General features: G+C 43.5%; 1 protein-coding gene across 1 annotated transcript in view; it reads left to right on the top strand.

The window, feature by feature from the left end:
• NR4A3 (nuclear receptor subfamily 4 group A member 3) overlaps nt 1-13,049 on the top strand; it is a 109,696-nt gene that overhangs the window by 9,714 nt on the left and 86,933 nt on the right. The gene's annotated exons all lie outside the window — the stretch shown is intronic.

Below are 13,049 nucleotides of genomic sequence, written 5' to 3'. Positions count from 1 at the left end.
ATTTTTAATTCTCGGAAATCAAATTAATGACAACGAGAGTTTTTCCAGCGGGAACTTCGGCTATTCAGTAGAGCAAATATTTACAATCCTTTTTACCCCTCTGTCTCTTTCCTGATTGCACTGCACACAAGAGATCCTTCAGTGCGTGAGAATCAACACAGCTAACGGATTGTTGTGCAATTCAGCACGGTACATTATAGCTGCACATCTTGGCAGCACTACAAAAGAGACATGAGAATACAGGGGCACTCAAGGAATTGTAATATTTGTGTTATTACCTAATTACATGGCTAATACTCCTACCTACTGTTTCTAAAAAAAAAACAAATAGTAAAAGTATGTAAACATTAAATCAGGCTACCATCCAGAATCATTTACTTGACTGCTCATGAAAAATTCCTTGCATTACAAAAACAAACATAGAACTGGATAGTCTCTCTAAAGCCGTGTACACACGATCGGATATCTGATGGAATCTAATCCGATGGATTTTTTTTCGTCGGATATCCGATGAAGCTGACTTTCATCAGTCTTGCCTACACACCATCAGTCAAAAATCTGACCGTGCCAAAACGCGGTGACGTAAAACACTACGACATGCTGAGAAAAATGAAGTTCAATGCTTCCAAGCATGCGTCGACTTGATTCTGAGCATGCGTGGATTTTTGACCGATGGACTTCCACACTGACGATCGCTTTTTCCTATCGTTTTTTAATCTATAGGGAAAATGTAAAAATGTTTTATTTTTTTTCACCGATGGAAAACAAACCGATGGGGCCCACACACGATCGGTTTGTCCGATGAAAACCGTCCATCGGTCTGTTTTCATTGGACAAACCGATTTTGTGTACAGGGCTTTAGACCAGAAGTTGTAAAGGAAATTGAAACCCAGAGATAACAAAAAAAAAATAATGATAAGAATTGTGAAGGCAGGAGAAGGTTATCAAACCAAAATTCACTATCATGCATTGACATCTTCTGATCCTCTGTGTAAATTGGTTACCAGAGATTATTACTTCGGCCAAAGATTTGTTGTCCCTATAGTCCCCTGTAAATCAATCTTCATATACTCTAGTAGCTATCTATAGTGTGTGTGTGCATGTATGAACGTATGTTATGAAAAAATTAATACATTTTATTTGTAGTGAGTTTGATAGTGTTGCATTCCTTCATTTGATTTAATTAACAGCCGTGGGGTTGGAGCCCGCTTAATGCTAATGCTAATTTGGACTTGAGTTTTATCTATCTATCTATCTTTCTATCTGTCCTACATGCAGTCCTTTTTACTGCACAGTGCCCACTCTCTAATGTTCCAGGCATTTAAACCAGCAGAATTTAAAATAGCTATAATTTGTAGTTAAGCGTTGCAGCTCTCCATGCACATTAAATAAAGTGTACACATATTCCAGAAATAATTTAGACAGTTCATTCTAGGGTGCTACTGAACAAAAAGTACTCAATCAAAATGGTCTTATAATTTCCGACAGTCCTTGGTAGCATGTACAGTTTGTGCTGTGTTTGTGTGTGTGTGTCAAGTGGATTCCAAGTCAGGTCAATAATGATTATGACAACAATGCATTTTACCCCAAGGGATGGGCCTTCATTATGCTGTGGATATCCTGTGGACAGTTATCCACCCCTTATTTAATAACCCCTTTTCAATCAATAGAGTATTAGCAGCAATTAAACCCAAGGTATCAATTTCGAAATTTTTTGAAGTAAGGAAGATAACAAAAGATAATAGGCATTATAAAGGCAATAACTTCAAAACCTTTAAAGTAAATATGAAAAATATCAAGATTATTTGTTGATAAAATGAATGCTCAAAGTAGGCATTAGTGTCCCCCTTATTATACCATGGATAGGCGTTTTGTATATACTGTATTTTGTAATGTTTATATAATAAATGTGTTTAGTAGTACTATAGTGCTGATAGGCTTTTTAATCAATATAATTGTATCAGTATTATAAAGTGCTACAGTAAGTCCTGCCCATGTAACTGCGCATCGTAGAAACACATATGCAATATCTCACAAAAGTGAGTACACCCCTCACATTTTTGTAATTTTTTTTATAGCTTTTCATGTGACAACACTGAAGAAATTACACTTTGCTGCAATGTAAAGTAGTGAGTGTACAGCTTGTATAACAGTGTAAATTTGCTGTCCCCTCAAAATAACTCAACACAGCCATTAATGTCTAAACCGCTGGCAACAAAAGTGAGTACACCCCTAAGTGAAAATTTCCAAATTGGGCCCAATTAGCCATTTTACCTCCCCGTGTCATTTGACTCATTAGTGTTACGAGGTCTGAATGGGTAGCAGGTGTGTTAAATTTGGTGTAATCGTTCTCACTCTCTCATACTGGTCCATGGAAGTTTAACATGGCACCACATGGCAAAGAACTCTCTGAGGATCTGAAAAAAAGAATTGTTGCTCTACATAAAGATGGTCTAGGCTATAAGAAGATTGCCAAGACCCTAAAGCTGAGTTACAGCAAAGTGGCCATGATCATACAGCGGTTTAACATGCTCAGTGTCATATCCAGAGGTTGTCTTTGGGAAATAGACATATGAGTGCTGCCAGCATTGCTGCAGAGGTTGGAGCGGTGGGAGGTCAGCCTGTCAGTGCTCAGATCCTATGCCGCACACTGCATCAAATTGGTCTGCATGGCTGTCGTCCCAGAAGGAAGCCTCTTCTAAAGATGATGCACAAGAAAGCCCAAAAACTGAAGACAAGCAGACTAGGAACAAGGATTACTGTAACCATGTCCTGTGGTCTGATGAGACCAAGATAAACTTATTTGGTTCAGATGGTGTCAAGCGTGTGTGGCGGCAGCCAGGTGAGGAGTACAAAGACAAGTGTGTCTTGTCTACAGTCAAGCATGGTGGTGGAAGTGTCATGGTCTGGGGCTGCATGAGTGCTGCCGTCACTGGGAATCTACAGTTCATTGAGGGAACCATGAATGCCAACATGTACTGTGACATACTGAAGCAGAGCACGATCCCCTCCCTTCGGAGACTGGGCCGCAGGGCAGTATTCCAACATGATAATGACCCCAAACACACCTCCAGGATTACCTCTGCCTTGCTAAAGAAGCTGAGGTTAAAGGCGATGAACTGGCCAAGCATGTCTCCAGATCTAAACCCTATTGAGCATCTGTGGGGCATCCTCAAACGGAAGGTGGAGGAGCGCAAGATCTCTAACATCCACCAGCTCTATGATGTCGTCATGGATGAGTAGAAGAGGACTCCAGTGGTAACCTGTGATGCTCTGGTGAACTCCATGCCCAAGAGGGTTAAGGCAGTGCTGAAAAATAATGGTGGCCATACAAAATATTTGGGCCAAATTTGGACATTTTCACTTAGGAATGTACTTACTTTTGTTGCCAGCAGTTTAGACATTATTGGCTGTGTATTGAGCTGTTTTGAGGGGACAGCAAATTTACACTGTTATACAAGCTGTACACTCACTACTTTACAATGTTTCTTCAGTGTTGTCACATAAGAATATATAATAAAATATTTACAAACATGTGAGGGGTGTATTTTGTGAGATACTGTATATCCTATGCTACGTACACCCCAAAAACATCAATGGGTGTAAAAAAATATATATACATATATATGATATATAATAAATAGTAAAGCATTTTTAGGGTGTGCCCCCCAAGTATGTTTTTGTCGTTCTAGGAAACATCTTCCTGGGGCATCAGATTGTTGCCAGTACCCACAATTTTTGAATCACTAGTCTGGATTTTTTTTAAACTTACAGTATAAATTTAGTTTGTTCACACAATCATCTAATACCTGCTTGTTACCCTGAACAGAGGGATTAGTCAGTCTGGCCATGCATGCTTGTAGTGCTTTACGATGAATATAACTATACAGTTTGGTACAAATTTAGCATCTATGCGCCATGGCTGGCACACATTGGCTCTTGGGATATCATCCCTGGAGCCAATAGGCATCCTCCGCCTGCAGCATTGAGGTATTCGTGCGCCGCGCTCTCTACGATATGCGCATGCATGAGCGCTGTATCCCAGAATGAAGCAATAAGTGGGCTTCAGATGCCCACACTCAAGATGACAGCTGGCTCATAGAGAAAATCAAAGTATGTTTTTTTACCAGAGACTACAAGAGACTACTAACCAGAGGCGGACTGGCCCATCGGTCATTCGGGCACGCAAGGGGTCCAAAGCTGAGGGGGGGGGGGTGACTGTGTAACATTTGGGGGGGGAGAGGTGACTGTGCAGCATGCAGGGGGTCCAAAGCTGGGGGGGGTTTATGTAATTTAAAGGGGTCCAGAGGTGTATAGTGCTGTGTAATGTAAAGGGGTGCAGAGGAGCAGGGTGCTGTGTAATGTAAAGAAATCCAGAGGTGCAGGGGGCTGTGTAATGTAAAGGGTTTAAAAGGTGCGGGGGTTGTGTAATATAAATGGGTCCAGAGGCGCAGGGTGCTGTGTAATGTAAAGGAGTCCAGAGGTGCAGGGTGCTGTGTAATGTAAAGGGGTCCAGTTGTGAAGAGGGGGTACAAAATAGTGACAATGAGATATTGGGGAGTGTAGAGGTATGCAGGGGGTACAGTGGGGTGTGTTTACATTTTAAAGTGGGGGGGCCAGATATAGAATCCGCCAAATGCTCTAGGTACGTCCCTGTCTGGAGGTACCATGATGGCCGCCATTGTGGGGGCGGGAGTGGGTGCCGCGGCGAACAGTACAGGTGTGGGGGGCTCAGCCCCAACAGGACCGCAGGAGGCCCCTCGGTGATAGTCTCTCGTTTCTCCCTTATCCTCCACCCATCCACAGTGTCCCCCTGTGTCCTCCACCCACCCACAGTGTCCCCCTGTGCCTTCTCCTACCACGGCTGCTCTGAGAGACACTGTCCTGTGTCTGGAAGATCCCAGTGCTCTGCTGTGTGCCCTGTGTTTTGATTTGTGCCCTGCTATTTGCCCTGCTGCGTTCCCTGTGTCCTGTGATGTGCCCTGTTGTGTACCCCCCCAGATGTGCCATACTGTGTGCCACATGCCCTGTGATGTGTCCTTTGCCCTGCTATGTGCCCAATGCCCTATTGTGTACCACCTGATGTGACCTACTGTGTGCCCTGTGATGTGCTGTGTACTCCCTGATGTGCCCTACTGTGTGCCACATGCCCTGTGATGTGCCCTGCTGTTTACCGCCTAATGTGCCCTGTGACCCATGATGTTCCCTACTGTGTGCCCTGTGATGTGACCTTCTGTGTGCCCAATGCCCTGTGATGTGCTCTGTGCCCTGCTGTGTACTCCCTGATCTGCCCTGTGCTCTGCTGTGTGCCCTACCATGTGTCACATGCCCTGTGATGTGATGCATGCCCTGCTGTGTACCCCCTGATGTTCCCTGTGCCCCCTGGTATGCACCATGCTGTGCTCAATAATGTGTGCCCTGCTGTGTACAGCATAATAAACCCTACTATGTGCCCTGTGTGCCCCAGGCCCTGTGCCCTGCTGTGTACCACCTGATGTGCCCTGCTGTGTGTCCTGTAATGTGCCCCATGCTCTTTGATGTTTTCAGTGCCCTGCTGTCCCCCGTCCCCCCCGATGTGCTCTTTGCCCCATGATGTGCTTTCCTGTGTGCCTTATGATGTACCCTACTGTGTGCCCCATACCCTGTGTTGTTCCCTGCTGTGCGCCCTGTGATGTGCCTGTGCCCTGCTGTGTGCCTTACTGTGTGCCCCATGATTTAGGTAGGTAGGGCTTTGTGTAGGTGTGGGTGGGGGACACAGGGGGCCCCATGATCTTCTATTGCCCGGGGGCCCATGAGTTGTCAGTCCTCCCCTGCTACTAACACATACATATATAACTTTATAAAACTGATTTATATATGTGTAGGTGCAGCCATCACATCAGTGTTTTTAAAAAAAAAAAAAAACACCTGGAACTCCACTTTAACCACTATTTTTCAAACTTGTTGTATACAAGTATTTTTTTTTTATTTTGCTATAAAATGACTTAGAACCCCCAAACATTATATATTTATTTTCATTGCAGTACTTTTTGTCACGCCGTCCTTGCGCAGTGGTTTTACAAACGCACTTTTTTTGGAAAAAATACACTTTTTTTAATTAAAAAATAAGACAACACTAAAATTAGCCCAATTTTTTTTTTTTTGTTGTTTAAAAAAAAAATCGGGTCACTTTTATTCCAATTACAGGGAATGTAAATATCCCTTGTAATAGAAAAAAAGCGTGACAAAAAGTCAAAAAGACCTTAGATCTAATATTTACACTAAAATGAAATAAAAACTAGGGGCCAGATTCATGTAGAGCGGGCGCAATTTTACGTAACCGGTTTATGTTACACCGCCGCAATTTTTTTCGATTTAGTGCCCGATCCACAAAGCACTTACCTGGAAATTTGCGGCGGTGTATCGTAAACAGGTCCGGCGCAAGGCGGTCCAATTCAAATGGGGCGGGTACCATTTAAATTAGGCGCGCTCCCGCGCCGGACGTACTGCGCATGCTCCCGTCGCAAATTTCCCGACGTGCTTTGCGCAAAATTACGACGCGCCAACGTTTTGTGAATCGCGACGTGAAAAAAGAGTTGCGCCGGGAAAATTAAAAAAATTAAAAATAATTCAAAAGCGACGCGGGAAAGACAGGCATACTTTAACATGGTGGAGTACTTTTACACCATGTTAAAGGTGCACTATCTTTGCAACGGAAATCTAACACTCGCGATGACGTAACGACGGGAAAAAGCTTTGTGGATCGCCGTAACTCCTAATTTGCATACCCGACGCTGGTTTACGACGCAAACTCCCCCCAGCGGCGGCCACGGTACTACATCCTAAGATCCGACAGTGTAAGTCCATTACACCTGTCGGATCTTCTGCCTATCTATGCGTAACTGATTCTATGAATCAGTCGCATAGTTAGAAACAGAGATACGACGTCGTATCTCTTTTGTGAATCTGGCCCAATGTTTGAAAAAAAATGTCCCTGGTTGTTTTGATTGATTTAAAACATACCACCAAGGCAACAAATGAGTGGCTTGTGAAGAAGCACAATAAAGTAATAGAGAGGCCTAGCCAGTCTCCAGACCTTAATCTCATAGAAAATTTATGGAAGGGGCTGTATCTTTGAGTTGCCAAGCGACAGTCAAGAGGCCTTAAAGATTTAGAGAAGAGCTGTAAAGAAGAGTCAACCAAAATCTCTCCTGAGATGTGTGTAAACCTGCTAACCAACTACAAGAAACATCTTACCTCTGTGCTTGCCAACAAGGGTTTCTCCACCAAGTACTAAGTCATGTTTTGCTTGGGGATTAAATACTTATTTTACTCATTGAACAACAACTCCCAGGCAGTGTGTCACACGGAAAGAAAAAATAAGGGGGAGAAAAAAACAGAACATCCACTTAAAACTCCCTCAGATCCGGCAGATTACTTCCGTGAACCTATCCAAACTTCAAAAGTTGCTAAGGGGGACGTGGAGAATTCCCACCCCTTGGGTGACCTGGGCTCCCAACCATCCTGAAGCCTCAGTAAGAGTTGTGAAGAAATAGGCTTTCCCATCATCCACAATGCACAGTTTAGCTGGGTATAACATACTGTAGATCAAATTCAGATCTCTAAGGTGCTTCTTTACTTGCTGAAAAGAGGCCCTCTGTTTCTGAGTGGCAGCTGAAAAATCAGGATAAATTTAAATCAGATGGACATTAAACTCCAGTTCGGGACCCATCCTGGCCCCTTTTAGAATACTCTCCCGGTCACCGAAATGAAAAATCTTTGCAACCCTAGGTCGGAGAATTTCTCCCTTTGGTGGGGCTCGACCCGCAACACGATGGGCCTATTCAATAGCAAACATGTTAGTGAAAGTGCCAGGAGCCATATGCTCCTTGAGCCAGCCCTCCAGGAACTCCTCAGGGTGAGTCTCCTCTCCGCTCCCTCAGGAAACCCCAGCAACCGAATGTTATTCCTTTTCATGCGATCTTCCATGTCAGCCGTCTTTAAAATGTACTCAGAGAGAGTTTTCTTTGCCACCTGAACAGCAGTTCAGAGGCCTTACAGTATTTTCCAAGGAGGCAATACGATGATCTGTAGCCTGAGCCTTTTCTATGAGTTTCTGCATATCGTGCTTAATAAATAAGAACTCGAGTTTAAGTTCCCCCAAATGGTCAATAAGCTTGTTCTGGCAGCCCTGTATGGCCGCTATAATCTGTGTAGGGGACGGTTCATCCTCCTCCTCACCCCTGCCAGCTCTGCCCATGCGGGTTTCAAGCCTGTCCAGAGATCTCCCTCTGTGTTTTAAATGAACCCGGTCTGGTGGGGGAGAGGCTGGCTGAGCAGCAACCACAGTTCTCATCAGCGGTGGCCATTCTTCTTCCTCCTCCCAGTCACCGGTGCCATCTTGAGAGCCCCAGGCAAAGCGGGCCAGCCATTCTCCCAGTGTTTTGGGCCAGGGTAGCCCATATTTGACCATCCTTGGAGGTGGTAATATCCAAAAAGGCCAGATTTGTGGAGTGCATGACTAATAGTTGTCCTGTGGACAGATTCTCCCACCTGAGCTGTGGATCTCTGCAGCTCCTCCAGAGTTATCATGGGCCTCTTGGCTTCTCTGATCATTGCTCTACTTGCCCGGCCTGTCAGTTTAGGTGGACAGCCATGTCTTGGTAGATTTTCAGTTGTGCCATACTCTTATATTCTTTCCATTTTCGGATGATGGATTGAACAGTGCTCTGTGAGATGTTCAAAGCTTGGGATATTTGTTTATAACCAAACCCTGCTTTAAACTTCTCCACAACTTTATCCCTGACCTGTCTGGTGTGTTGCTTGGCCTTCATGATGCTGTTTATTCACTAAGGTTCTCTAACATACCTCCAAGGGCTTCACATTCGATTAAATTACACACAGATGGACTCTATTTACTAATTAGGTAATTTCTGAAGGCAATTTGTTTCACTAGATTTTAGTTAAGGGTATCAGAGTAATTGGGCTGAATACAATTGCACGCCACACTTTTCAGATATTTATTTGTAAAAAAAACGATTTATCATTTTCCTTCTACTACACAATTATGTGCCACTATGTGTGGTCTATCACATACAATCCCCAAAAATACATTTACTTGGTTGTAACATGACAAAATGTGGAAAATTCTAAAAAGTATGAATAATTTTTCAAGGCACTGTGGAAACACCAGGTAAAAGGTGTCACCTCAGTCGGTTTACAAAAATTCCACAGCATGTGATACTGCTGGCCAATGCAAAAAGGATAAACTGTAAACTGTTTTCACCATATCTAGGCACATTTATAAATCGATGAATGTGACATTTAACAAACCTTCACTCCAGGTTGATTAAAGCCCAGGTACAGGAAAATATTCCTTTGTAATATTATTTTCCCTCATATTATTTTCTTTTAAGTCAAATGTTCTCAGTGCCCTTTCACACTACTGCATTTTAGGATCCGACTTGTCTCGCCCCAAGTTGCCCTAAGTCGCGCGACATGAGAAATTACATTAAAGTGAATGAGAGCCGTCTTAATGCACACTACTGAAGTCGCTCCGACTTCAGAAAAGGTTCCTGTACTACTTCAAGGCGATTCTAGGTGACTTGTACCCATTGATTTCAATGGAAGTCGCCTCTAAAGTCGGATCAGTGTCTTAACTGAAGCAACTTTACAGTTAGAGAAAATAGTTTTCTCAGGCAAACCCCTCCCTCCCACAGAGCTGATTATTGTTTAATTGGCCACTGGCAAAGTTGCCTGTCCTGGAGGCGACTTGAAGCTGCCTCGAAGTTGCCTTGAAGTTGTCTTGAAGTTGCCTCAAGTTGCCTCGCAAAGTCGTGCCGACTTTCATGTCACTGTAGTGTGAACTGGCACTTAGCCTATAATGTTAGGGCCCTTTCACACATACGGAAAAATGGTCCGTTTATTACAAGTCCGTTTACGGACTTGTAATGTATCCCTATGGGATTGCAGACGTTAGCGGATGATGCATCCGCTAACGTCCGCAACCACCCGCGCCCTATTTTTCTTCCGTCCGGCGGATTGGATCGGATGAATACGGACACACACGGTCCGTATTCATCTGATTCCCCATAGGGGAGAGCGGAGGAGAGACAGGGCGGTCTCTGCACTGTGTGCGGGGACCGCCCTGTCCGCCGACAGCTCAGCGGGGATTTACGGAGGAATCCCCGATGAGCCAAACGGGCTAACGGAGCGGATCAATACGGATCCGCTCCGTGTGAAAGAGCCCTTAGGCTACTTTCTCTATTGGTCAAATGTTCTTCAACTTTTCTAGTCAAATGTTCTTAAGGGTATTTTGACTTAGGCCCCGTACACACGACCGAGTTTCTCGGCAGAATTCAGCCAGAAACTCGATCGGAGCTGGATTCTGCCGAGAAACTCGGTCGTGTGTACACTTTTCAGCGAGGAAGCCGACGAGGAACCAAATGAGATCCTCGGCGGCTTCAACACTGAACTCGACGAGGAACTCGATGTGTTTGGCACGTCGAGTTCCTCGGACATGTGTACGGGGCCAACTCCTGCTGTACTGTGGTGCTACTACACATCTCCAAAATATAAATGATAAAAGTCTGTAATATTTTTGTTTGGTTCTTCATTATCATCTGCAGTAATGCTGCCTGGATTTTCTAAAAAGTTTGGAAGATCACAATGCCATGGGAGGAGTAGATGCAAAAGCTGGGTTCATTTGAGCAGACGGTTTAACTCCTCCAAAAGTAAGCAGGGAGACATGGAACAGATAATGATAGTTAAATAGGACCTAAAATAACTGGAATACCATGTACTTCCTCATTTGCTTCTTGATTCTTGACCTAAACTGGGTACACACAAGTTTTTTCATCAACCAGCAGGCTGAATGGAAAAACCTCACAGATTCCCACATTCACACAAGCGTGTGGATGCAGGAATCTCCTCCACTGCACTATTGTATTCTGACAGCAGGGATCCCCCCCATTAGAATACATTGATCAGCACTGCAACCATTGGTTGATGATCCGCTTTTGTTGAATGATAAATACAGATCAAAATTCATCTTCAACTAGCCAAATCTCGATATGTATGTACCCAGCTTTAGTGAGGTCGTTTTTTTTCAGGTGGGGTAGATTAATTGGATCCATGACCTAAGCAAACTTTCACAGACTAGTGTGAATGCTGTGTGCCACCAGTAATAAAAAAGATGGGCTCATCCAAGTCCTGAAACCCAAGTGGTGTTTGGTCTCAACTAGGAGCCCCTGCAGTGAGATACCTGATTCTCCAATATTTCAGCCTTCAAGCTTACTCCAGTAATAAAAACTTATTTGAAGTCATGTGCCCATAACACAGTATCAAAAATCAGGGTAGCACCTGACCTCCTCCCCACTTCATTTCAGCTTTTAGACCATGAGGAAGTACACACTGGGAAAAAACATGGAAGGGATACATAACTGGGTAGAAATGCACTTATTGCTTTTCAGCAACACAACCTCCTGCATGCTACTGTTTCTGAAAAAGAGAGACCCTGTAAAGACATAAGAAAGAATGATATAAATGTTTCTTAAAAACAAAAAAAAATTGGCTTGGGTTCAATTCGCAGGTCATTTGCCAAACCAAGGCCTGTGAAACCCGAACATAGCATCCAAACCGTATTGAAGTCTACAGGAGTTGAAACTTATTATTTTTTTCTGTTTTTTTTAAGACCAATTTGCAAGTTTTGTGAAAAAAGGGGAATGGGGGATGCCTTAAACCTGCACAGACAGTGGCGCACCTGTAGGATGTTCTAAAGCAAATGTGACATTTAATTAAAAAAAAAAAAACTATTTAAATTGCTGTCATATGAAATTTCTCAGTCTCTTTGATCTATTTGTAAACCGAGTGGGCAAGGGATTTCTCTCAATAGCTATACCAGACCCTTTTTGCAGAGGGCCTGGTATATATTAAATGGGAGAACTCCACAAAAAAGACACACAAAAAAAAAAAAAAAAAACAGATCAACCATAAAAAAAATAAATACAATATACCCAATTCTATACCCACAGTTGATCCAGAGGAAGACGCCTAATATTAGACCCCGGATGTGTGCCACCTTCTCTGTCTGAACTATGAGGACAAGGGCCTGTTCCCTACATCCCAGGCCCAGTGGATGTGGGGGTCTGCGGAGAAAAGAGACTTATTGGAAATCTGAAAGCACCTTTTTAAAAAGGGGACCCCCAGATATCCAGCCCCCTCCTCATGTGAATGAATAAGGGGTACATCGTATTTCTCTGCATTCTTTTTGTCTTAAATTATTTTTATTACAATGACTCTCAATATAATATAAAATAAATTAGCTTAAACATTATTTAGCTTGGCAAAATACCATTAAACCTGTGTACCAATCAAATGATTTAAATTGTGGTTGTTGTTGCATACCTGTACTTCAGCATCTGTACATGCTACAAATACAGAGACAGTTTACCCCCCCCCCCCCCCACACCACCACAAGAACACCCTAAACAATCTATATCTCCTGGTAAGTGAAGGACAAGAACACTTCCAATCTAACAATGCAGTGAGCTAAGGCTAAGCAATGTATTCCTATGTACCACTTTACATAGTTGATTTGTATATGTGCGATCTACATATCCACACCCCTGCCTGTTACATGACTTAGAACCCTTTCACACTGGAGGCGTTTTTCAGGTGCTTTAGCGCTAAACATAGCGCCTGTAAAGCGTCTGAAAAATGCCTCAGCTGCAATCCCAGTGTGAAAGCCCGAGTGCTTTCACACTGGGGCGCTGTGCTGGCAGGGCATCAAAAAAGTCCTGCCAGCAGCTTCTTTGCAGCGCTTTAGGATCGCTCTTAAAGCACCCCTGCCCATTGAAATCCGCCGACAGCAGTGCTTTGTGGGCACTTTTAACCCTTTTCCGTCCGCTAGCGGGGGTTAAAAGCGACCGAAAAGCACTGCAAAAACGACAGTAAAGCGCCGCAAAAAATAGCGGCTTTAGCACTCTTAATGAAAAATTTAGCAAAAACACTTTTCAAATTTTCTTTTACTTATGAAGTAAATAACGCGGTAGCTTTTGTTAATTTGTCAG

This window comes from Rana temporaria, chromosome 5 (genome assembly GCF_905171775.1).
Source record: "Rana temporaria chromosome 5, aRanTem1.1, whole genome shotgun sequence".
In the NCBI taxonomy this organism is placed as follows: domain Eukaryota; kingdom Metazoa; phylum Chordata; class Amphibia; order Anura; family Ranidae; genus Rana; species Rana temporaria.
Note: the sequence above shows the minus strand (reverse complement) of the source record. Positions and strands in the feature narration are given on the sequence as shown.